The sequence below is a fragment of the Pinus tabuliformis genome, chromosome X, assembly GCF_031772625.1.
Source record: "Pinus tabuliformis cultivar Carrire ecotype Pingquan chromosome X, CPIR1, whole genome shotgun sequence".
Classification (NCBI taxonomy): domain Eukaryota; kingdom Viridiplantae; phylum Streptophyta; class Pinopsida; order Pinales; family Pinaceae; genus Pinus; species Pinus tabuliformis.
In genome coordinates this window covers 277,515,701-277,539,157 of record NC_142308.1, presented here as the reverse complement: position 1 = coordinate 277,539,157, position 23,457 = coordinate 277,515,701, and the positions used below count along the sequence as shown (strand labels likewise).

At 36.4% G+C, this 23,457-nt stretch overlaps 1 long non-coding RNA gene and 1 pseudogene across 2 annotated transcripts; one reads left to right on the top strand and one right to left on the bottom strand.

Moving 5' to 3' along the window:
• The first annotated feature begins 11,225 nt into the window (after positions 1 to 11,225).
• On the top strand, positions 11,226 to 15,611 carry LOC149139484 (uncharacterized). Of its 2 annotated transcripts, XR_016264900.1 has the most exons (4): positions 11,226 to 11,333; positions 11,485 to 11,562; positions 14,569 to 14,874; positions 14,981 to 15,611. It is a non-coding gene; the product is annotated as an uncharacterized LOC149139484 (long non-coding RNA). The 2 variants fall into 2 exon arrangements; XR_016264899.1 differs by having other exon boundaries at positions 11,283 to 11,562.
• A 4,704-nt stretch (positions 15,612 to 20,315) lies between these two features.
• Positions 20,316 to 21,177, bottom strand: LOC149139483 (putative polyamine transporter At3g13620 pseudogene; annotated as a pseudogene).
• Between the last annotated feature and the right edge of the window lie 2,280 nt (positions 21,178 to 23,457).

Sequence of the window (23,457 nt, the reverse complement as noted above, 5' to 3'; positions counted from 1 at the left end):
AAATTTGACTTTACACTGCATGGTTACATTCAGTTTTGCTTTATCATGTATCCAACCAAGCGGGTAAGGTTTCAGATGTGTTTTTATTTCTAAGACGAGTTTCTTTACCAAGGATTCTGCGATTAAGTTTCCTTGGCATCCAGTATCAAACAGAGTTTCAACTTTAGTATGATTTACAACAACTCTGATATGAAACAGTTCAATTCTCTTTTGATCATTAGGTAGGGACTCATTCACAGAACTAGTGCCTTCATGCAATTCAGAATTATCATGAGGTGTAAGAGGATCTTTCGTTCTCGCGGTTATGATTAATGCTTCATCTCTCAAATCCGATCCAATTTCTTGCGCAGTTGCCATAGTCTTCTACTTCCCTTTCCCTCCATACTTCTTTGGACCCTTTTCTTGGTGTTGTTTCCAACAGTGATCATCATCGTGGCCTTCCTTTTTGCAGTGATTGCAATACGGTCACTCTCCTTCTTTGGCTGCTACCGTATTCTTCTCCTTTCCTTCCCATTTCGCTTTAGACTTGCCATTGGGAGGTTTGAATCATGGCTTTCTGGAATGATCATCTATTTCATTTTTGCCCCTGTTCTCAATATGAATTGCCTTCACACTATCTGAGTCAATAGTGGTTGGTTCAAACAACAATAATGAATGCCTAATTGTTATAGACATTTTTGGGCACTGCAACCCCAATCATATATGTCTATAAACCAAGGGCTCCTAAGTCCCTAAAAGTGTTGTTCTATCCCCTAAAAGAACAAGGTCAACTGATTACATCATCTCCCATAAGTTCTCCATGAAAAACTACTCAGAACTCGTCAAAACTGGACCATCTCACCTGCTCCATGGACAAAGTGCAATGCATCCCACCTAAATACACACATAGGGTGTGATGCATACTGAAAAGCCCTTCTATGCGGTGCGATGGGCGAGAATGGACAAATGGCAGAGGCAGTATGCGAGGTGGAAAATCATGGAATCTTCCAGAAACTTCTCCTGTGACACTTGCCTCTCTGAATTTGCCCAGGGATGAGTAAGAGATCATCATTCTCCAAGTGGAATCAAGAACTATCAGAGAGAGGACACTAATCAAATCCCAGAAGCTGACTCATCCCCCTTTGCAAACATCTATATATGGATCCCTCATCCTAGAGATCCAGAGGCTGGAATTTTGTATCTTGTGAAGAAGTGCTATTGGTTTCTTACTGTAACATCATAGTGTTGGGTGATCTAAGCTTTTCATGAGGTGAAGAAGGGATTCTTGCTGAGAGGATGATGGTAGGTCAGAACAATTGGTTGTAATTCTCTTTGCTCTTTCTTGATATTAATAAAGCTATTCATGTTCTCCTCCATATTCTTGTATGTTTTACGACATATGCTTGTGTGTGGTCAATATACATCTAGTCCTATATTGCTTATGCTAGTAGATCCCTGTTCTTGGATAGTATTATGCTGCTTTGATTCTGCAGGTGCTCTGTGAAGCTGGGCTAACGAGGAAGCGAGTGGCAAAGATCTATCAGAAGGGAGAGGAATCAAGCAAGGAACCAAGCGCAAGATTGAGGTTGGTGTCCTGTTTCCCCTCTTATCTATTTATCATAAAGGAAAACGAAAATAGTTTACATTGTTTGTTTCTAAGGTAGCTACCAGCCTTAGTGGGACTAGCAGCTCTGCATAGACACTAGATTTCCCGGTAACAAAATGGCGACTCTACTGGGGAGCGACTAGATTGTTGTTAGCATGTCTTTGTTTCTTTTACAAACTTACAGACAGAGCCTGAAGCCAAGCCAGCTAGCCTTCGAACTGATTTTGTTTTACAAATTCAAAGTAGATCAATGCTGCTTCAGTCTATCTCTGAGTTTTTTTTATGAATTAAACAATCAATCTACAAACATTGTAATTGCCCTAAGTGGTGGCTCTAGTAAACTCCTTAGATCAGCCTCTGTGATTTACATATACTGAACATCACTTAGTCGACCTAAATCCCTGAACTGAATTGCAAATTGTGAGTAAAAACTCATTCAAAATCTCGCACTGGTACCATCGCACCCTGCCTTCAAGGCACTCTATATGCATCGCACTTCCCGAGTGCAGTAGGTGCACTGCATACTAAATTAACTATGTGATAGGTGCAATGGTCAGGGAAGGTTAACTTTACCTTCATGCTTTGGTTTTTCCCTCACTATTTTCAGTCCTATTCAGGAGTTTTTCTATCTGTGGTCAGTGTATCTCTGTGAAAACACCCTTCTCTTACATTATTCTGCCTCCATAGTGCAAAGAACTGTAAGTGTTTTTATGTATTGTGCCTCATTTTCGTTCTTTTTTGCAAAAAGGTAGCATAGTCGAACTATCGTTTCTTGATCTGAAAGTGTCATAGCTGTCGTTTTCAGTCATAGAAGATGATCCCATTGTTCTTGATAGTCGATTATACAGTTACTATTGTATATGATTTGAATTAGTAATTTTTAAAGTGTCGAAAAGCAATTTTCATTTCGAAATCGCAAAGTGTCTCTCTTACCTTCACTTCATTTTGAAGAGAAATTTGTTGAGTATTGTCACTTTGAAAATAATTCAGATTTGCACTTAGCTTTCTTATCATCATTCATACTATTATTTGTTTACTTTGAATAACCAGTGTTGCGAGTATAGTTATATAACCATCCCGTGGAGGCTTGAATGCTTGTTTTTCTATCTATATTCTAATGTTCTTGATGCCAGACTGTGTTTTTCATATGTTTTAATGGAATTATTGTGTTAAAGGGTCAATTGATGAGCGCATTCCATTGTTCTGGTGTCACAGGTGGAAAACCCAAATAGATTAAGTATCGAGTGTAAAACACAGTTGGATTGAGAATCCAGATCTCAAATCCTTTAGACAGATATATTTAACGTTATCGAGTCGGGCTTATCTATCACATCGCGCAGTTGTATGGGCACATGACCAAAGCTTGTCCCCAAACCCCTTGCAATTGCAATTGCCAACGTAAATCGAATCAGCATATAGGAGCAGGAGATATATATTGTAAAGTGAGCTATTACCATCACCAATAACTATACGATATCGCATCAGACCTCCAATAAGGGAGGCGCGATAGTTGTTGACCATTTAGACCTCTAATTGCCGATAAGGCGATTTGATCTGGACCGTCAGATCTCGTCCCTACATATCAATGGTCACGAATGCTTGGTGCGTTGACTATTCACGTATAGTAAGCGCATCGATGCAAAAGGTAAAAGATTAATGTTTTTCTGTGGTTTTCAGGCATTTCCGCGTGTTTTAATATATAACCAATAAATGGTATGGTCCCAGGGTTTTAACCGTGTAAATGCTTCTAATACATATATATAAGTGGCATGGAGGTATAAAGTTTTAAAGGGCCATTATTAAGGGAATTTTAAGTCCCGATAAGGTATATTTGTGTGGCAGCCTTAGGGTTGCACTATTTTTGGTATCAGAGCAGGAAAAGGAAGAAATTTCCTATGAAGAGATGTTTTGCTTATGAAGATTTAAGACTACAAAGTTATGGAAACAACAACATGTTGAATGAATGAAGTTTAGTACCAGATTACAACAGTGAAACTGTAGAAGAACTTTTGGGAAGTTCTTAGAGATTGTAGCAGAATGTGCAAAAGCAAGAGATGGAGGAAATCCATTCAAACACAGGTGACAACATAAGAAAGTGTGAAGACTGCAGCAATATAGAACAAGAGAAGCTGTGAGAGAAGAATCAGATGTGGAAAGCACTCTGAAGTGGCAGTGAACCTGAAGAATCCAACAAGTGATTGTACAAAGAGAATAGTTGAAGTGTTCTCAAGAGAGAGTGAGAGATTGCAGAAGCCTAGAAGGAGCAAAGGTGTTTCTCAAGAGGAGGTTCCAGATAGAGGATTGTGCTTACCAAAAGACTGAGTGAGGAGAGCTTAGTGAGGTAAGATCGCAGTAAGGAAGACTTGCTATTGCAGAGGTTTGTTGCAGAGGAGTGAGGAGCTCATGGAAAGAGAGGAGAAGAGGATGACTATAGATAGTCATAGTAGAGGTTCAAAAAGAAGCCACAGTAGAAGGAAAGATGCCAAAGCAAATGGCATGAGGATGAGTCAAGAAGAGTTTGATAGAGAGAGAGCTGAGATATATTTCCATATTGGAATATTGATGGAGATGCTATAGAGAAGTGTTGAAGACCAGAAGCATGGTTGGACCATGAGAAAGAGAGTAAAGTGGCAGAGGCTACAAGAGAAGAGAAATCAACTAGTGAAATTAGAGATAGCAGAAGAGATGAGAAAGATTGAGCAGATATTGAGTGCTCAAGAGGAACCAGAGGAACTCAAAGAAGCAGAAGAAGAAATGGAAGTTTCCATTTGCAAGCCAGAACAAGGTGAAATATTGGGTGAAGAGGATAATGAGAGATCAGCTGAATATCTCATGGACTATTGGCATAGTTCAGAATAATTTGAAGATATGATGACAAGGGAAGCAAATGAGGCAATGAAGCCTTGCGATTTTAATTCTCATAGTTTTTGTATGTTTGCAGGATATGCAGAGGATGATGGACAATCTGGTGAAGCTATCACAATCAGGAATGAAGCTCTTGAGGTGAAGTATGATGGAAAATGCCTTCTAGAGGAAGTAGGTGCTGATCTATTGTAGCAGAAGGAGTTCATAGATGAAATTCTGTTTGGTGTGAAACAGTGAAATGAAGTTGATATGGACGAGAAGTCTAAATACAATGCCATAGTGGTATTATAAGAATGTAAACAAATGAATTTGTTTAATGAAATTGATGAAAGAAGTTTTCAATATGATAGTGCAGAAAACAGGACAACTCAGGAGGATTGCTAGGAAAAGAATAAAGCTGAGAATAGAAGTTGTGATGAACTGTTGGAGAGATTTCATATGGAATTAGTATTCTTGGAGAGATTGATCAACGAACCTGAAGAAGAAATGAAGCTTTCAGAACCTGATGGAGAAAAGGATATGGTTACTATGCATGGTGTGGAAGACAACATTAATAAATATGATGTTGAAGTCAGAGAAATTGAGCAGAGATTATTTGAAGGTGAGATGAAAGATCAAGAGCAACAAAGAAATTATGTCCTCAGAGACATGAAGGAGATAGAAGTATTAATCCAGCAAGATGAAGATGGAAAGAACCAGTAATTTGAAAGGGATGATCAGCTACATGAGAATGAATTTGAGGAAGGCATTAGATTGTAGAAGTATAGCAACTGGCAGTAGAATGAAGAACCAGAGATTAGTCTGGCAGTACAAAGAAAGACAAGAGAGGACTGAAGATAAAAATGGAGAATGAAGAAAAGGGTCAAGTGGAAGCTATTGCAGCAGAGGTGAAATGGCAAGTTGATAAACAAGTTCAAAGAACTTAAAAAATTCATATTGATTTGTTAAATAAGAAGAGACTCAAAGAAATGGAATCACAGAAAGAAGGATCTGTTGAAATCCAAAAGATCTATGATGGAGGATTGGTGCTTGAAGCATCAAAAGAGGATGGAAGGTATTGCATTTTTAAAATTGATGATTGTTGTATGTTTGCAAGTCATATAGACTTGGGGAAAGACAAGCAGTTATTGAAAATTGTTATCTTAACAGGTGAAGATATGACTACTCATAGTCATATGCAGAATAAGGAGAAACGTTATAGTCAAGTGGAGGAAGATGCCCAGTCAGATGACATCCAAAGGATAAGTCCAAAGGAGGATGGCAAATGGATTATTGAGATCAAAGGATACACTGAAGTAAGGTAACTGTTTAGTGTTTTCATAAGTGAAGGGAACAACGCAGATATGATTTTTTCAGAAGTTAAAGGAAGGAAACTCACATAATCATGTGATGTAGGGGGAAGAGCAGCTGTTAAACATAGCTATAGTGAATTATGTAGATATTGGACAACTATTGAAGAAAGAAGCCAAAGGAGAGTAGCTTTTGAATATTGAATAGAAAACTTTGTAGATGTTAAACAGTCATTGAAGATTATTGACCTTGAAGAAAGCGAGAGTAAAGAAGGACTAAAGACAGATGATGTGGACAATTAAGATTGCGCAGAGCTTTTGGGAGAAATTCCAAATGAAATGGCAGATTGGTGGCATGAGTTAAAGAGGCAAGGAAGCCAAGGAATAAGGGATTAGACTATACAACCAGAACTGAATGAGAATGGAAAAGTTGTCATGGATGACAAATATAGGAAAGAGGATGTCAGAAATGTTGGCATAATGAGGAAACAAGGTAAAATATTTGTGTCTATTGAATTGGTTAATTCTGATGAAAATTTATATGTAGGAACAAGGCAATGTGAAGTCAATCTGAACCAAGGAGTTAATTCTGAGGAATAGATTGAATTAAGGAAGGGTGAGATTAGAATGTCTCAGAAAGATGAAATGGTGTTGAATCTACAATATGGGAGTGTTGAACTAGAAATGAGTGCAAGAGATGATAGTAACATGATTACTATTATACTACAAGAGTTTATTGACGAAGAAGGGGCTGAAGATGAAATTATAGGAGTAGACAAATATAATTCCATAATCCTTAAGAGTGCAAAAGTGAAGTTACTGGAAGAAGAAATATTTCAAGTAGCTAAACAAGTAGGAAGAGTTCTGAGTTTTCAAGATATTTGTGGAGTTATAGGTATGGTGGAATTTGAAGTAAGGAATGATGAAGTCATGAATGAGAAACTAGAAGGACCTAGGATTATTGCAGAGAATCAAGGGAGAAGGAATTTGTACATTTCAGAAATGTATATGGAAGGTTATTGGCATAGGGATTATGATGTTCTATTTCAAGAACACAATCAATTGCAGGGCAATAGTATTCAACATGTGAGAAGTGAAGTGGACAAAGAATTGGATGAGTTGTGGAAACTCATACAGCTGCATTCCAATAAAACAAGTAAAGGACAAAAGAAGAAAGGAAGATTGGATGGAAAGAATGGTACAGGTGAAGGAAATGGAACACTGCAAATTAAGATGTGGGAGCCTGTCATAAACTATAATGATGAGAAATAACAGTAAGATATATCAAAAGAACAATAGCAGACGGTGAAAGAATGACCAATGGGGCATTACATCACAAAGGAGGGAGACTTGAAGGACAAACAACAACAACAGTAACCAAGGACATACTACCAAACCAAGTATGGGATCCAGGAGGACACAGATCAGAAGTGCATGATCAGGACATCATGATTAATTTAAACCTTGGGAGTCTGATGCAGGAGTATCTAGACCTAGCCAACAATGTGATGGAGTGGTCACATGTTGTGGCTAATGAAGGGTTGCAGGAAGAATTGGTTAATTAAATTGTATTAATTTCAATTATGTAAGTGGTTAATTTGTTGCCTAAGTCTGAACAGAATTGGGAATAAATGGCAAATGATCCTCTCTACGTGGAGATCAAGCCAAGTAGTCGAGTTTGCTTAGATTAGGATAGGACTTGAATTCTAAATGTATAATTTATTCCTCCAATTGTGGAGGAGATGATTAACTTAGCATATATGCAATTTCCTTTATTTTCTAAAGGAGATCGAGGAGAGACAAAGAGGGAGAGGACCGAGAGCACTGTAAGCCTATGGGCTATGTAGAAGGAAGAGGCCATTAATTAGATTAATCAGGCTAGAGAAGAGAGAGAGCCCCAAATATATATTGTATTTACGTTTGTATACAGAGGATTGATTGGAGAGATAGAAATGTGTGATTGAATGCATTTCTTTTGGGACAGAGGACTTTACCTGTGTGATCAAGCCAGAGGGCAAAGCTCTGTTATTTGTTTACTGTGAATAACTAGCATTTTGAGTATAGTTATATAACCAGCACGTGGAGGCTTGAATGCTTGTTTTTCTATCTATATTCTAATGCTCTTGATGCCAGATTGTGTGTTTCATATGTTTTAATGGAATTATTGTGTTAAAGGATCAATTGATGAGCGCATTCCATCCTTCTGGTGTCACAGGTGGAAAACCCAAATACACTAATTATCAGGCGTAAAACACAGTTGGATTGAGAATCCAAATCTCAAATCCTTTAGACAGAGATTTTGAACATTATCCGGTCTAGCTTATCTATCACATCACGCAGTTGTATGGACGCACGACCAAAGCTTGTCCCCAAAACCTTTGTGATTGTGATTGCCAATGTAAAATGCATCGGCATATAGGAGCGGAAGTTATCTATTGTAAAGAAGGCTATTACCATCGTTGATAGCAATATGATATTGCATTGGACCTCCAATAAGGGAAGCACGATAGTTGTTGACCATTGAGACCTCTGATCACCGATAAGGCAATTTGATCTCAGCCATCGGATCTCGTTGCTCTAGACCAACAATCACAAATTCTTGGTGCATTGATTATTCGCATACGGTAAGTGCACCGATGCATAAGGTAAAAGATCAATGTTTTTGTGTGGTTTTTGGGCATTTCCGTGTGTTTTAATGTATAACCAAGAAAAGGTATGGTCTTGGGGTTTTAACCGTGTAAACGCTTCTGATACATATATATAAGTGGCATGGAGGTATAAAGTTTTAAAGGGTCATTATTAAGGGAATTTTAAGTCCCGGTAAGGTATATTTGTGTGGTAGCCTTAGTGTTGCACCATTTGTCTATATGTTAATGATTTCATTTTCACTCGAGATCTCTCAATAGATTATTTTAAGACAAGTATGAAAACATAATTTGATATGATTGATTTAGGCCTAATGAAATATTTTTTTGGTATTGAAGTAACTCAATCTGAAGATGGTATTTTCATTTGTCAATCTAAGTATGCAAAGGATATATTAAAAAGGTTTGGGATGGAAAATTGTAAGCCACTTGCAACTCCAATTTAAATTGGTACAAAAATTAGTAAGGATGATCAAGGTTCAGATATTGATCCAACCTTGTTTAAGAAATTGGTTGGAAGTCTTATGTATTTGACTACAAAAAGGCCTGATATAATGTTTTTTGTAAGTTTAATTTCCAGATTCATGGAGTCTCTAAATTGTACTCATTGGCTAGTTGGAAAAAGGATTTTAAGATATGTTATTAGACCAATAAATTATGTTATCATGTATACATATAATTCATATTTTAAGCTAACTGGATATACATATAGTGATTTTGTAGGTAGTATTTAGGACAGGAAGAGCACATCTAGGTATGTGTTCAGTTTTGGTTCAGGTGTAGCTTCATGGGCATTGGTGAAGCAATCCATTTTGACTTTATCATTAGCTGAAGAAGAGTATGCTGCAGCCACAACAACATCATGTCATACTGTGTGGATGAGAAGAAGTTTGAAAGAGTTGTTGCATGAACAAAAAGAACCAACTCAGATTTTTTGTGACAACAAATCTGCGATTGCATTATCAAGGAATCATGTATTCCATAGAAAGAGTAAACATATTGATACGAAGTATAACTTCATTTGAGAACTAGTAGGCAATAACAAAATATGTTTGGAGTTTTGCAGATCAAAAGACCAGTTTGCAGACATATTTATGAAGCCCTTGGGAAAATAACTGTTTGAAACTCATAGGAAAAACATAAGAATATGTATGATGTAACAACATTTTGATGTAATAGAAATTTTTTTGTTTTTTCATGAAATAATTCACGAGGATAATGTAAGAATAATTATTCCACCATCACAACGCACTGCTATGGCTCTTCAAACTCCAAATAGAGCTCCTCAAATTTGAAAGACCAACACTAATTGGAATGCAAAGGGGCAGCACCACCTAGAAAATTAATTGTTTAATTGATGTAACTGACTCCATTTTTCGCTATAAATAAAAAGGATCAGCAGGAGGCAAAGATCATCTCACTCGACCTTCTCATTTGTTGGTGTGTTTAACTTATCAGCCATAGCTCACTTCCACATTTGTTTTCATATTTGAATTTATTTATTTACCAATAATTCAAAGTTTCAAAAAAAATCGAGAAAATAACTTACAATCTACAATACAACCACAATTAAAATTAAAATGACAATAGAATAGGATTCTATGTTGTGTATTTAATGCTAATAATTAGCTAGAATTCCTATTTAGTTTCAAACAATCTAAATGGTCATAATTTTCAGATTTAATACATTTATGCATTAAACCCATTGGGCGTTTTTATAGCCATTTGAATTGCATGGTTGGATTGGTTGGTGTATTATATGATAATTCATAGATTGTAAAATGATGAACTTAAATGATTTGAATGAAGTATGTACTCAGTTTTCTTTGCAGTGTGCCTATTCCCGGTCATCTACTTCCAAAGTTTCGTTGGACATCAAAACTAATACAAGTGTGATGGATGCTAGAATCAGCCACATAACGGCAATTACATAATGTTCCATTATTTGAAAGATTTCATAGTGAGAATTCAATCACATATTTGCAGGAAAAGCTCTAATGCAGAACCCTGTTGCGACTGTAGCGTATCTATGCATGAAGCTAATTTATAATGGAATTGGGGCTATTGTGTCTTGATTTGATTCTACTCCATTGATTAGGGAGACCATGCAGAAGGCATTTCCTTACACGGTTTGTCCTCACATCCAACTATCATTGTGGATTTTGTTTATGCACATGAAGCTTTTGATCCAAAGAATAAAAGGGACCTTAGTGGCGTTATCTTTTGGAAACGTTGCCAGCAGAAATGCGCTAAAGGAGATCTTTTTGCAATATGCAACTAGCATAAGGTATGGTGGAAATTCATAGTATTTGTACAGTGGCAAAGCCGAAAAGAATAAATAAAAGTAGACTGTGTCACACACCCATAATTAAGAATTACTAATTAAAACAAAGATATTTTTTTTTTACTATTCAAAATTAAAAATATTTACCATCATCAATTATGAACTCAAGCAACCACATAAATATCATTGCGATCTAGATACATTAGGCTCAGAGTATTTAATTATTTTCTTTCCTGTGTATGGTTAAATATTCCTTGTAAAATTAGGACTGTAAAAGTGGTTGCTATGTGATGTTTAATGTATAAAGGTTTCTTGATCTTAAATGTATCGACGACTATGTCATAATGCCTTCATCTTGGTGACATAAGTCTAAGTAAATTCATATTAATCTTATCTTCTACCACTATACAATTCCCTTATATTTGTCATTAAGCTGGCCTGGCCACCTGCCTAGGGATCCGGGACCATTCCTTCACGAGGGTTCGATAGAGTCTACAGCTGGCAGATAACCACTTGGTTGACTGAGCCAAAATCTATGGTCCTCACTGCAGCTAGACATCCGACGGTGGTGGCAGAGATGTTAAGTCGAAGTCAGGCGTGAGTTGGGGTTTTTCCTGTTGACATTTTGTTATGGAGGGTTTCTTCTTTCACCTCTGGCAGAGAAGGTTTCTTCGAGTGCTCTCGCTCCATCTTCTGACATAAGATTCTTAATGATTAATTCTCAGCTCATTCATTCTGTTGAATCTCGGAAGGATTAGCTACGCTGGTGAAACCTTACCATTCTTGTCGTTTCCTTTTTATTTGTGTTGGCAACAGACTCTGATAAGGTGGAAGTGGGACATTGCATGCCAGAGAAGATCTGCGATAGGCCGAAATTGCCCGACGGCTCCCCAGGTATGAGTTAGCAGAATTTCCTATGTTTTTCAAGTGTTCAATTTGTTTTGTTTTTCTAAAACCCTACCTTCTGGTTCCTATTATTTCTGCCAGGGTTTGAGGACTTCGATATTGGAGGCTTCTGCCCAGTGGGTGATTCCCCAATGCTATCTCTCGGCCTTATCTGAGTATGAAGCATGGTGTACTTGGGTCCTGTTCTTGTTTTGTCTTCTTGGCGGGTTTGTGTGTAGTTTGAGTTCTGGTTTTTGACATTACTCGACTAGTCGTAAAATTTCTTAGAGAAGCCTTGCTTGTTTTACTTGTTAGTTATGAGAACCCTCTTTTATGAGACTCTCAGGTCCATCCACCGAGCCTTCTGGATAGGGATGGCGATGAGGGTTTTTTTAGTTGCACCTTTTTCTACGTAAGTGTAAACCTTGGGTTCTTTGAAGTCTCGATGACCATACCCAGAAGGTTAAGGGTCGTCTTCGATTAGCAGATGTGCTCGCTTCTATTCATAGTCACTGGTTTTCTTTCTTTAGAGGAGATGAGGAACTCTCTCTTGGTAGTCTCCTTCTGTACATTTTATAACTGTCAATATAAAAGCATAAATTCTTCCTATGTGTTTGATGGAATTTATTTTATATTTGTAAATATTTCTTTCATGATATACGCTATAGAATTACGGAATTGCTCATCCGAGAGCTCTCTTGTAATGTCGTAATTGTATGAGAATTCTTCAAGAGGTACAGTCTTCATCTTTTAATTTCTTGAATTAGGTTTTAGTCTTCGTCTTTTAATTTTGGAGGTAAACTCGGGATTTCCTCAGGGAAGACATCTGGAAAATTTTGTATTATTGATATATCTTCTAGAGCAGCAGCTTGCTACTTAGCGTTAGCATACCCTACTTGTATGGAGAAAATATGACATTCTTTTCTTATGCATTTCGCTAGTTGGGATGCTATTACTGGTTGCATTTCTTGTCTTTCACCCTTATCATTCCGAAAATTAATATTCTTAGTTTTGTAGTTTATAAGGGACTAATGTTTTTCTAACCAGTTCATGCTAATAAGGATTTCATAAGACCCTAATGGAAATACATTCAGTTCCACCATGATGGACTCATTAGCTATCACTAGTGGACAATTACTAACTTTGACCAAAACTCTTCTTTTGGATCTAGTGGCTAGCTATATCAACCATGAGTTTTTAAACTTTTTTTATTGTAATTTACATTGTTCTACAATCTTAGGACTAACATAACTCAAAATAGCTCTAGGGTCAATTAAAATAGACACAACTTGTTCCAGAATTTTACCTTCAAACTCAATCATTTTTGGCTAAAATTCTGCTTGATGGTCTTCCAGGGCTCCGTTAATTTATGGGAGACTTCTTGCTACATCTCCCACCATAGAGGCTTCTTGTAACTGAGAAATCTGATCCGCTTCTCTGTGTTATGGACAGTTCTTGATATAATGCGGCCCCCCACATCCCCAACATTGCATAGGGGGCCTGCTAGCCAATTCCACTTCAACTTTTCTTGGTTGCTCCTGTGTTCTAGCTTCACCTGGTATTTTAAATTTGTGCTAGTTCTTATTAAGATTTATGTTACTTTGTCCTTTATAAAATCCTTTGCTACCAAAACCTTTGTTCCCTTTCTAATTGGAAACAAATTTATTTACTTTCTTATCATTCCTCTTTTGCCTCATGTCTCCTTTCAGTCTATTCTGCTGATAGCAAATTCGTGCCCTATGGATCACCTTGTCCATGGTATTTGGGTTATCGAATTCCAAAAGTTCCTTCATAAATAGAGGTAAGTTGTTGATGAATCGTTGTACCTTTTCCTTCTCTTCATGTATGTATGGCACGTATCGTAGTAATGAAGTAAACTTTGTCATGAATTTGTCCATGGACATTTGTCCTAGTCGGAGATTGTGAAATTCCTTAGATTTTTCAACATAGAATCTTTCTGTTAAGTACATTTCTTTAAAATATCTTTGGAATTTTTCCCATGTGATACTTTTTTCTTCCACTCCTCGTATCATCTTTACCTCTTCCCACCAAAGCATGGCCTTTCCTTGTAGTTGAAAAATAGCCAAACGGGCCTTCAAGTTTTGATCATACTCGTATAGCTAGAAATATTTATTAATATTTATGAGCCATGCTTTAGCCACCTCTTCCTGTTCCCCATCAAAGAGAGGGGGTTTAATCTTTCAAAACTCACCTTGTAGTTCCACTTTTTGCCTCTTCTGTGTTCTATGTTTGGACACATTATCTGATTCCTCTTCACCACCACTAGTTTCTACATCTTCAGTTTGGAATTCTTGTTCCCCTGATGAATCTCTATGTTCAAGGCTGGGAATTAGGGACCGATTATTTTGTCTATCTGATAGAATCTTCATAATTTTTTCTTGTTCCTGCATTAATATCTTGTTATCTACTCGTAGTCGGGTCATTTCATCCTTTAATTCTTGTATTGTCTCCCTAATATCTGTGCCAATGTTTTGTCGTTTGTCACCCAGCTATACCCACACTTTAGGACTGCCCTCCTGAAATGGTTTGAGTGGCGGATTTCCTATCCTCCTCATACTAGCTATTCCTACTTCCTATGTGCATTTCAAAGAATTTTTATTACTTCCTTGATCCCAGAGGTCTCAGTTTAGCAACATGAGCTTGCTGTGATACCATATGTCACACACTCATAATTAAGAATCACTAAGTAAAAGAAAGATTTTTTTTTTTTTTAATATTCAAAATTAAAAATACTTACCATCATCAATTGTGAACTCAAACAATCACATAAATATCATTGTGATCTAGATACATTAAGCTCAGAGTATTTAATTATTTTCTTTTCTGTGTATGGTTAAATATTCCTTATAACCTTGGGACTATAAAAGTGGTTGCAATGTCATTTTTAATGTATAAAGGTTTGTTGATCTTAAATGTATCAACGGCTATGTCATAATGCCCTCATCTTGGTGACATAATTCTAATTAAATGCATATTCATCGTATCTTTTGCCAGTGTACAATTCCCTTATGTTTGTCATTAAGTTGGCCTGGCCACCTACCAAGGGATCCGAGGCCATTCCTTCGCGAGGGTTCGATAGATTCTACAGTTGGTAGATCACCAGTTGGTTGACTGAGCCAAAATCTACGATCCTCGCTGTAGCTGGACATCCGACGGTGGTGGCAGAGATGTTAAGTTGAACTCAGGCGCGAGTTGGGGTTTTTCCTATTGACATTTTGTTGTGGAGGGTTTTTGCTTTCACCTCTGGGATAGAGGGTTTCTTCGAGTGCTCTAGCTCCATCTTTCGACATAAGGTTCTCAGTGAGTAATTCTCATCTCTTTCGTTATGTTGAATATTGAAAGGATCAGCTACACTGGTGAAACCTCACCATTCTCACCATTTCCTTTCTCTTTGTGTTGGAAACAGACTCTAATATGGTGTAAGTGGGACATTGCATGCCTGAGAAGATCTGCGACAAGCTGAAATTGTCCGACGGTTCCCCAGGTATGAGTTAGCAGAATTTCCTATGGTTTTCAGGTGTTCAATTTGTTTTGTTTTGCGAAAACCCTGACTTGTGCTTCCTATTATCTCTGCCAAGGTTTGAGGACTTCGATTCTGGAGGCTTCCGCCTGGCAGGTGATTCTCCAACACTATATCTTGGCCTTATCCAAGTATGAGGCATGGTGTACTCGGTTCCAGTTCTTGTTTTGTCTTCTTGGCGGGTTTGTGTGTAGTTTGAGTTCTGGTTTTCAACATTACTCGACTAGTCGTAAAATTCCTTAGAGAAGCCTTGCTTGTTTTACTTGTTAATTATGAGAACCCTCTTTATGAGGCTCTTGGGTCCATCCATGGAGCCTTCTAGCTAGGGATGGCAGTGAGGGTTTGTTTAGTTGTAGCTTTTTCTGCGTAAGTGTAAACCCTGGGTTCTTTGAAGTCTGGACCACCATACCCAGAAGGTTAAGGGTTCTATTCATAGTCGTTGTTTTTCTTTCTTTAGAGGAGACAAGGAACTCTCTCTTGGTAGTCTTTGTCTATACATTTTATAACTATCAATATAAAAGCGCAAATTCTTCCTACGCATTTCATGGAATTTATTTTATACTTGTAAATATTCCTTTCATAATATATGCTATAGAATTATGGAATTTCTCGTCCAAGAGCTCTCTTGCAATGCTGTAATTGTATGAGAATTCTCCAAGAGGTACAGTCTTCATCTTTTAATTTCTTGAATTAGGGTTTAGTCTGTAATTAAGGTTTGGTCATTTGTGCTCTGTTTTCCCCTTTTTTGTGTTTAAAAGTTACAGAGGCACACATATATCACATATCTCTAAAGCTTGTAGGTGGCTACAATTTCCCTGTTGTTCTTCTTTACCGCTAATGATTTAAGTAGCTTTGTTCTCTTGTTTCCAACTCTTTGGTCGGTGCATTATTACTTGTCTTCTAATGGGAATTGTCAAATCTTAGGCTTAGCTTACTACATTCAAAATCTGGAAAACTGTATACTTTTCACCTTGTAATTAATTACCCTCCTATGATGGGTAAAAAATTTACCTTTTTAAAAATAACAGTGTTGTATGCAGTTTCCTTTCTTGTGTTAAAATATACATAATTTACTAGTACAGTTGATTTTAAACTTATGATATAGCCTATAGAAAATTTGATATATTCTATGGTGTTTTCAACTATGACAAGGTTATTCTTCGATTCTTCCCTTTTGCCAGGATTTTTGCATACTAAGTGCTTTAAGAATAATTTAATGAAATTCATATATACAAGCCGACCTAGTGTAATCAATTAAAATTACTATCTACAATCATAATTTAACTCCGAAAAAATTAAGACAAATCACTGTCTCATACAAATCTATTAACACTATACAGGATACTCTTCCAGAATATTACTTATTTGGATATATGATCATTCAGAATTCATTAACTCGACTTGGCTCCCAACCTTGAGACCTGCGCCACAACACCTTTGTCTTCCCCCGAGCTACTCATTTCCGGGTCTTCCTTCCAGAAGCTAAACTTGATCCGTTGTAGTTATCTAGTCCTAGCTAGACTTAACTACTAATGTTCATGCCTGTCCTTACAGCACAGTACCATTCTTTCCTTTCTAGGATTTCTTTTCTCCTATCTCCCCTCGTCATAGATCCCCGTCCTCTCGATATTTTGGGATTAAATCCTTCTTAAGAGTGGTTAGGGTTGGTAACTGCCCAACCTAACTATCTCTTGAGAATTACACTCGTCACCCTTTTGACAGGTGTTTTCTCATGAATTATATTAAAAATCACTTTTTTGCCAAATTTCCAACACTAGATTTTCTTTTAAATAATTTCAAACAGAAGTTCTATTCATTAACCAAAACTTTTAAATCAATTTACCAGTTTGTTTTAAATGTAGTAAAATAAAAGAATATTCACATTTACGGGGGATATCACATCTTTCCCTCCTAAGATTCAACATCGTCCTGATGTTCCTTTAAGAAAATAACTGAGGGTAAACTTTCCTCATGGTCTGCTCATCTTCCCAAGTGGCTTCTTCAGGCCCAAAATGCTGCCACTAAATTTGAACTTGGGTGATAGGTCGTCTTTGCAACGTTTCTTCTCTCGGATCGAGTATACCCACTGGTTCTACCAGGTATTCTCCTTCCGACACAAGAAGACAACATTTGTCAAAGTCTTAGATGAACAAACAACCATGTTCAACTATAATCACTCCTCCTACAAACACATGTATATAAATATTTTGTACATATCTTTGATAGCTTGTCTCCTGGAAGTTTGACTAAGTTGACTCACCTGAATGACCTGCCAGTTTATTATATGTTTAGCATCGTAGATGTATTTCTTAAGTAAAGAAACATGGAACACGTTGTGTACATGTATATGACTGGGTAAAGTAAGTTGGTATGCTACTGGCCCAACGCAAGCTAGAATTTGAAAAGGGCCACAAAATCGGGGTGCTAACTTAGCACATCCAGTCCATTGCAGGGTACTTTTTTTTAGCTCGTACTCGTATGTATACATGTTCTCCCGTCTGGATTTCTCGGAAGCTCCTTTTCTTGTCAGCAAAATTCTTTTGCCGATCTTGAGTAGCTTTTATGTTATTTTGTACACTCTTCACCATACCCTCCATTTCTTCCAGCATATATGGTCCCAACATTAATTTTTCCTCTGGGCCACTCCAACTTAAGGTTGTTCTACACTTACACCCGTATAGCACTTCAAATGGACACATCCGTATTGATATATGATACCCATTATTGTATGCAAACTCTACCAGATGCAAGTAATCCTCCCACCTAGAGGGTTGTTGCATCACATACACTCACAACATGTCTTCAACTACTTGGTTGACTCTTTCTATCTATCCATCTGTTTGAGGATGATATGCGGTACTGAAATGTAATTGAGTACCCAATCCCTCAAACAAGGTCTTCCAAAAGGTAGATGTAAATTTCACATCTCGATCAAAAATTATCACCTTGGGTATGCCATGCAATTTGAAAATATTATGCATGAAAATATTAGCAATTATATTACTTTATAAGTAGATTGAACGGGTATAAAATGGGCAGATTTGCTCAACTTATCTACAACCACCATAATAGAGTCATTTAATTTTTTTCATCTAGGTAATCCGGTGATGAAATCCATAGATATAGCCTCCCACTTCCATTCAGGAATAGGCAGTGGGTGAAACAATCTTGTTGGATGTTGGTTTGCTTTAATTTTTTGGCACTCCAAACAACGCCCTAAATATTCTGCTACTTATTTCTTCATTCTGGGCCAAAAGAATTCATTTCTCAGGACAGAAATCATTTTCGAATACCCTACGTGTCCGACATAAGGGCTTTTATGGTATTCATCTAAAATTAGAACATTAAGCAATTTTTGGTTAGGTATATATAGCCTTTTCCTATAGGTCAGCAGTTCCTTTGGAGCAACCTCATAACTCATTTGCTACTCACGGCTGTTTACCAATTTAGCTTGCTGCCACAAATGTTTATACTCTAAGTCTTGCTCAACTATTTCACTAATCTGCTCATAAAAAGTAGTATGTGACTCACTAAAAGAAATTTCATATAAGAAGTTCACCTTGCGACTTAGGGCATCCCCAACTCAATTTTCTTTCCCCTTCAAATGTCTAATTTCAAAATCAAATTCGCTTAGGAAATCATACCATCGAGCTTGCCTAGCGTTTAAGGTGAGCTACTTGAAATAGCTTGCCAGGCTATGATGATCCGTTAATAGCATAAATGTCTTGCCCAATAAGTAGTGTCACCACATTTTCAAGGCGTGAATCATTGTTGTTAATTCCAAATCATATGCAAAGTATTTTTGCTCATATTCCTTGAGCTTCCTCGACTCGTAGGCTATAACCCTTCCTTCTTGGGTTAATATGCCACCTACCCCTTCCTTTCTTGCATCCGTACATACCACATACTCTTTATTAGGATCAACAATACTTAAAATTGGGGCAGTGGTGAGTAAGTGCTTGAGCTGGTCAAAACCCTTTTAGCAGTCAGAGGTCCATTTAAAGGCTTTTCTTTTCTTTTGTAGAGAGGTGATAGGGTATGCTACCCTAGAGAAACCTTCTACGAAACGCCTATAATATCCCACTAGACCCATGAATGATCTTATGTCTGCCACATTTTCAGTATTGACCATTCCATGATGGTTCTTATTTTCGGTAAGTGTTATTGTTCCTTTTACTACTATATCATAAAGCTTTAGCTCCTAGTGAGATTCAAGAAGCAGTCGAAAAAAAATAATAAATAAATAAATATATATAACATTTCAAGATTTAATTTAGATATCAGTAAGATTTAAGAAGTTAAAGAAGCCCATATCAGAGTGTTTAATGGTATAAAATGTTTTTTTATCTTAAGCTTAACTTTACATCCCACAAGCAAATATTTTTTCCAATGCATTAATTATATATATCCCACTCGTTTATATATATATAATTAATTTTACTTAACCTATAAAATATAAATTTAACATTATTTTTATTATAAATATAATAATGCTAAAATGCTTTCATCTCATAGATTAAATATATATATATATATATCTATATATATATATATATATATATATATATATATATATATATATATATATATATATAGATATATATAATTAGTTTTAATATAAATATATCTATTAATATAAGATTTTATATTAAATATATATAAATGAAAAATATTAAATATTATATTAAGTTTAAGTAGAAATTGATCTTAATCTTAATGTTGAATGAAAGAATACTATGCATAATAGGAATGAAAAAATATTATGCATAATGGTAAGAGATTATTACTAAAATTATGCTATAGAATTTTGTCATGAGAGTTGTGTAAATGCCTCGCTAAACATCTTTTATCTTTCATAATATTTAAAGATTTAATTGTTTAATATGTCTTTCTCTTACCAACTTTACGCGAAAACATCGGCGAGAGTTATTTCCACCTCCATAGAAACATTAATGCTCTCTTAAGAGACTCTAAGGATAGTCTTGGGACACAGGTTCTGACATCGACTCTGGCTGTCAACGCGTGTGCATCATTTCTCGGCTAACAGTTTCCGATTAATAGGAGAGGAAAATGTGTGCATCATTCATCAACCATGGCTTATGATGCCATATGATCCACCATGGGCATGATGGATCCCAAAAATTGGGTTGACAGTACCATGAGGTACGCAATGCGTTTGGAGGTTATGGCATGGAGCATACATGATAGTATGCTCAAATTTTTAAATTGTGCGCGGGCGAACGAAATTCAAATTTGAAACCACGTAGGAAATGAAATTCAAATTTGAAACCGCATAGGAAATCCCCAGTGTCACGGAGGTGGAGATAAGGATGCCCCAAGTGGGTGTATTGAAGGTCGGCGACCTCATGGCCATGATGGAGGGGAGGATGCCCATCTTCGCCATACCCAGCAACTAGAACGAAACGCTACTCAGCTGGGCTTCAAAGAGCCCCACGACGGACAGCGCAGCGCCAACCTCAACCAAGTGCTTGAGCCACGCACTGCCAATGAGCCATGCGGCTTCGGCTAGGTAGCCATTGCCCCAGAAGTCCTGGTCCAGCTCCAGCGCACCTAAGATCGTAAGTAAGGGCACGATGTATCCCAAGACAGTCATGACCACAGCCCAGAGCAACGCCCGGGGTATGTCTGTTGTGGCTTCTCCACCTCCCTGCCAGAGTGCTGGCGTTGTCCCAAAAATTCAAGTTCCAGAACAACGTATTGAAATACAAGGACCAATCCATGTTACCCTGGTTTCCAACGAGCCAGCGCGAGGGCTTAATCCGAGGAATCGAAATCAGGGCCACTAGGATAAACAGGAACAACAACATCGCTCCCAGAATGACCGCTGTCCAACCCACTATCGAGAGCCCCATGAATTTCAAGTAGCTTAGGACAATCTTGAAAATTAGATTCCACACGTCTCTGACCCAACCATGGGCAAAGGCCGCCAGGTAATTGAAACAGAGAACCGGGATGGCAGCATTGCTGATAACGCCACTGATCCACCTCCACCAGCCCACTAGTAATCCCCAAAACGGTCCAAAGGCCATTTCCGCCCATACCACAAAGCTGTTGTCGCACATAGTCTAATCTGTCATGGCAGACAAACGCTTTTGTTAATGTCTAGCTATGTTATTTTTTATGAGGTTTCTTGATTTTTGCAAAGCTTTCAAAGTCGAGGAAGGCACATGTACAGAGATTTTTGAAAAGGCGAATGGATAGGTCTATGATCTTCCTTTACTTACCTGGTTCATTGGACCCTATACTGTAGACAGGTTAATTAAATTCTTAGGAGCTTTTAAAATAGTTTAATGGCTATTTTAATGTTTTCTTTAAGGAACTTTCAGGGGTTGATTGAAGGCTGCTTCAGCTTCTGCTACTTCAAAGGCGCCATCATTTGATATGTATCTGCAAAATCCCCAATTAAATTTACCGACGCAGAGCGATAATAGGTCATTCAATTCTAGTTCTAGAATCTATGGTCAGCATCCTCAGCAACCCTTCAACCGACAAAAATGCAGTCAATCTAGTGGAAGTGAGACATCATCTCCGACAATACCTCCACAGACCCCTTGTCGATCTTCTTCTTCCTCCCATGCTAAGGCTGAAGATCACATGACTTTGAAACATCAAAACGAAGGAGAGAGTCTCAATACATGCAATGAAGATAAATGTTTCAATGCCCCGTCTGAATAATCAGTCTCAGAGTATAATTTCTCCTCTCTCTCACATCTCTTGGATTTCCCCTCTCTTGAGGATCAACGCGCACTATTTCAAAAAAAAAGAGTAATATATTGCGCTTGAATTGAATCTTGTTTTTTTTTTCATTTTTCACTATTTCTTTGAATTAAAACACAGAGGCGAGGGTCAAAAGTTGGTAACTTAAGAAACGTTCCTCCATAGCATTCGGTCCAAAACGCTCTGCAAAAAATTCATCCGATCATTATTTACATACACTCTTCCACAACATTCAGTAGAAAGCACTCTGGGAAAATTTTCAGGGATTCTTTACTTGACATATATTAGCGGAAATGATGAATTCATGGACGTCTGTTTGTCATAAGCTTTAAATCCGTCCAGGAAAGTTTAATTCAAATCGAATGCATCCATTGAAATGAAAAGGTTAATTCATTAATTTTTTTCCCTTATTTGAATTTTTATAATTTTAAATTTTAAATAAATAAAACTATTATATAAATGGATTTTGATTAGAAATTTTTAAAATTATTATATGTTAAAGAAATAAAATTATTGTATAAATATGTGTTGAGGATGAGGAGTAATAAGAAATTATTGAGAAAAAAAAATAAACTTTATTTTTATGTTTGTAACATCAATAAAGTATTTCAAAATTATCATAAAAGTATTTCAAAATTATCATAATTTTAATAAAATTAAATTGTTAAAACACATTGTTTTTCATATTTGAATTTTTTTATTTTATAATGTTGATAAGCTTTTTTATTTCATAAGATTTTTGGAATTAATAAATGCCAAATTTCACACAACTCTAGATTGTTTTTCTAGTTTTTTTTTTTTTTTTTCCTTTGGGTTTTTTCATTTAATAATTTATGTTTTAATTTTTACTTCTTAATCCTTATATAAATGGATAAAAAATTGTTCTTCATTAGACTTAGATAATAGGATTATAAGGTTTTATATCAATTAATATGGTTAATCTTTGATTAAAATAAATAAAATTATAAATTGAATTAACTAACTAATTGAAAATAGATATAATTTTTCTATTAACTTTTATTTATATTCTAAATAGAAATTACTTCATTTCTAATATAATTAAATTAAATTATAAAACTAACTAATTAATTAGGCTATATAGTTATTACTCATTTATTCTTAGTATTTAATATAATAATATTATTACATGTCTTTCTAGTTTTTGATGATTAAAAAAGTCTATTGGTTAATTTGGCTAAATGCAAGCAATTTACATTTAATCGTAAATAGAAATAAAACTAACTATCTAATGATTTAATTAACTAATTATATGTCCCTCTCCATATCTCTTGGTCCTGTCTGGTTACCCAATCTAATGTAGTCGTTTCTCTCTATTTATATTGTAGCCATGATCTAATGTAGCTATTTCTTGGTCAAATGTAACCTACTCTCTCTATTTACTCTACAGCCATGATTTGGTTCTTCAACTTGTCCTGACAACGAACCACACTTGTTGGTTCTTCAACTTGTCCTGACAATGAACCACACTTGTTGGTGTTTTCCACGTTAAACTCTTCAACTTGTCCTGACGATGAACCACACTTGTTGGTGTTTTCCACGTTAAACTCTTCTCAAAAAACTTGATATGGATCACAGAAGCCTAAATTCAATAATATTTGTATTAT